The 3,773-nt window shown below is 41.2% G+C and overlaps 1 protein-coding gene across 2 annotated transcripts in view; it reads right to left on the reverse strand.

Moving 5' to 3' along the window:
• Nucleotides 1-3,773, reverse strand: part of LOC102377378 (adhesion G protein-coupled receptor L3-like) — a 496,226-nt gene that overhangs the window by 294,013 nt on the left and 198,440 nt on the right. The window contains exon 1 of one of the 2 annotated variants that reach the window (XM_006035814.2): nt 3,699-3,736. The exons of the other annotated variant lie outside the window; for it this stretch is intronic. The gene's annotated coding sequence lies outside the window, so the exon portion shown is untranslated. Of the gene's footprint in view, nt 1-3,698; nt 3,737-3,773 lie in introns of those variants that run through there. 2 annotated transcript variants of the gene reach the window in all.

Genomic DNA, 3,773 nt, shown 5'->3' on the forward strand with positions numbered 1-3,773 from the left:
TCCCATGGGACTGATGAAAGACTGACGCAAAGTACCTATTTAATAGGTTGGCTTTTTCCTGGGCGTCAGTTGTCAGTTGCCCCATCTGGTTCAGCAAGGGTGCAATGTTGCTCCTGCTTTTCCTCCGGCTCCCCACATATCTGAAAAAGGACTTTTTATTGTCCTTGATGCTCGAAGCTAGCTGGAGTTCAGTTGCAGCCTTGGCTTTCCTGGTCTGCTCCCTACAGGACTGGACCAGTGCAGAATAATCCTCCTTGGAGGTGACTCCCATCCTCCATCCTTTGTAGGCCTTTCTTTTTAGCCTCAGGAGGTCTGCTAGGTCCCTGGAGAGCCGGGGGGCGGGGGGGGTGCTGTGCCCTCTTGCTGCCTTTCCTCCGAGATGGAATAGACTTAGTTCAGGCTCTGAGTTCTGGCTGACGGCAGAGTACCAAGCTATCCACTGTTCTAACAGTCTGAATACACAAAGAGAAAAACCATCACCTTGGACTTGCCTAGGCTGTACAATTCAGTGCCAAATTCTAGCACAGGTACTGGAAGCAATACTGTATATACCATGCTGAGAAGCAGACTAAATTAGTCCAGGTGGAGCATGCTAATGTGGCCATGCTGTTCCTAGTACCTGACCTGGCTTGGTTATTGCTATGTGGAACTGCATTGTGTTATGTAGGCACAACCTTGATAGAGCAGGAAACTATTAAAGTCCTCTTAGGCCACTTAAAGATGAGAAATAAAAGCACACCCTTAATGGAGCCCTAGGATACCTAGCCATCGTTGTACACAATACAAACAAGCTGTCACTGTTCTGAGATTTTTTAACTATCAACTGCTCTCCTCCTTTAATCTACTGGCAGTGTACTTTACAATACCTGTGGAAAACGAAGGGAGGGATTCAAATTTAATATTACACCCAGAAAAAAGGGTTTAGAAAGCTGTGGAAAGTAAGGTAATACTGGGTGTGTCTACACATGCACATTTACTGCACAGTAACCAAAATTACTGAGTAGTATGGGTGCACATCTACACATACTCCTATAACGTACTGGAATGTACTCCTGAACCTGCCCCCTACACCAGTTCACCTCCTGAAATGTCCTGGACTGTGTTATGGCACTGGTTTTAACAGAGAACTTCCCACTGCAGCATACACAATGTTCCTGCCAACAAAGTCAACAGTATGATGGTCTTTGCATTCCCATCCCCAGACTAGCTGATTATCGACATAAAAATGAATGACCGGCAACAGGTCAAAAAAACCACAACGAACACCTAGGAGGAAATGCAAACAAAAATCTATTAAAATAAATCGATTCTACAAACATAGCTGAAACTATAAGCATTTCAGGTGGTGTCGGAGGCCATTTTCCCCTAGTTATAAAAGCTTGTTGGCTAGCCACATTTTATAAAATAAGTCAGGGTTCACCAGACAGTTTACACAAGTCAAGCCTTAAGGTCAGACAATGCCATCTCAAAATAAAGGCCATCAGATTGAAGTAGGACACTGCTCTCAAAAAAAGCAAGTTATAGCTTCTTTATGAGGTAAAGAAGGAGAGCTTTTGCTCAGCTGATTAAAGGGTGGGGGGGGTTGTTTGTTTTTTTAACTCCCTTGATCTATGTACTGCTATTTAAACTAGAAGGAAAAATAGTTCAGTGTGCTCTTAAAAATTTTATTGTTTGAATCAAAACACTTCTTTTATGCCAAAAAAGGACAAGAGTTTATTTTTATAAAAGAGTAATGCAACAAATCTTTTAGAAATCTTTTATCAACATTCTACTTTGAAATACCCCTGCCGTAAATTTTACACTGAAGAATTCATTACATAATTGGATGTAGCTCTAACCAATTTATTTTAGCTTCCTTAAAATCTGAACATAATTCACATTTCACATATAAATTATATACAGACAACAAAGTGAACAAGTGCAAATTGCACATTGCATTGCAGGCTACCATGGTGCCAAACTTTTCCACATATAAACACAATTGCATTTTCAAATGTGAAATAAGCACGGAAAAGCTCTTTTCAGCAAACTTTGGGATGTTTGAGGGATAGGAAATAACACAAATTCCAGAGAACAAAATATTTGACAGTCCAAAACAATGGAAAAAAAAATTGCATTAGTAAACATGTAATTTATATGCAAATTTCAGCTACACAAATCCAGATAAGTTATCAAGACAACTAAGAAGCAGAAATTAGAAACAGATTGGGACACATTAAAAAAAATCTTCCAAATTTGATTAATATCTTTTTTCCTTTCTAGTAAAATTGGATGATGATGCAATCTGAAAAAATTAGGAATAATTTAGAGACATGTTTTCAGAAGTGTTAAGCACCCCAAAACATCATGAGTTTTGCAGATGTTCTAGACACAGCAACTTCCATTGATGCCACACTTGGGATAGAGAGTTTACAAGACTGTGCTTGGTGCCCTGAGAGGTTCCCTCCAGTCCCCAGCTGGGTGCTGTCTCTTTTGAAAATCTGGCCCTTCATCTTTCAGGTATAGATGATCCCCTCAGCTCATAAAAGGGGAGGAAATGTCAGTGGTTCGCAGGGCAGGAGAGGCAGAAGGGGTCAGTACTGTCCCCTCAGCATCACTTCCCTTACCCTTTGTCTCCTCAGGGTGCCTTTCACAGAGTCATGGACAGAAAAGATGAAAAGGCAAAAATGGGGTTTTCCACAACAAATTTCTAATAAAACGGGGGAAGCAGGAAGAAATCATCAATAAATTCTTTTCGCTACCAAAAAGTGTTCAACTTTTCACCAAAAGCACCCAAAATAAAGAAAGAAAATGGTTTTAAAAATAAAGAAAGATCAGGAAAAATCTACATGAAGTCTTACATTTTTTATAGATTTGACCTGCATCAGAATATTTCATTGCACTGAAACCAATCAGAACATTACATTTTGGCAGAGTTAGAGATAACATCCCATGCATTGGCACGATTTGTTTGAAGCGAACTGCTGTGGTTACTGCAGGAGAGCTGCAATTTGGATACCTAATGCTCCTTTGTTCTTTTATTGGGGCCACATCTCCTATTATGCACTATGGTCTCCTCTCCACTTACCACTGCAGTACATCACCAGAGTCAAATGGCTGTGGTGTATGATGGGAAATGTTATGAAGGAGTAGCAATGCATCTTGGAAGGATGCCATGTGTGATCTGCCAGTCCTGTTTTGATCTTGGTTTAACCATAAGGCATTACAGTTTAACCATACTGTCTTTTGGCAGTCTTATAGACATTCCTAGTTTCTCTCCCTTTTCCAAGCCAGCTGTTTATTCTACACGATGGTACAGACTGCTGTAGATGAGAAGGTAAATTGGCACTGAATCTGTACACTGTTCTGTCATGGTGTATTCTGAACTAGGGCAATCCAGATTATACTGCAGCCAGCTAGAGGAAGGGGAAGACATGTCTAAGAGAGAAAAGAAATGAAAGCCTCTGTCAAAGAGAAGAATCTAGAAGGGCACTCTTCCAAGGGAAGTGGATGGGGAAAATTGTGGTAAGGTCCAAAGGGAAAGAAAAAATAACCAGGAAGAAAACGGGGAAGGGAAAAAGACTGTAGTGGGACCCAGGCCAAAGGGTTACACTGGGGTGGGGCCCAGGTGCTGCACTCAACACATGTTTCGCCCCCTTAACTCTATATCCTGCCTGCCACAATTTGATGTTAATGTAAAGGATATCAGGAGGAGATACCTGATTGTATGGGGTTCATTGAGATGGGCACAGGTCTGCATCCAGGTGTCTTCTGTGGGGCTCCACCTTCCCTAC

Source organism: Alligator sinensis, unplaced genomic scaffold (genome assembly GCF_000455745.1).
Source record: "Alligator sinensis unplaced genomic scaffold, ASM45574v1 scaffold1443_1, whole genome shotgun sequence".
NCBI classification, from domain to species: Eukaryota; Metazoa; Chordata; order Crocodylia; family Alligatoridae; genus Alligator; species Alligator sinensis.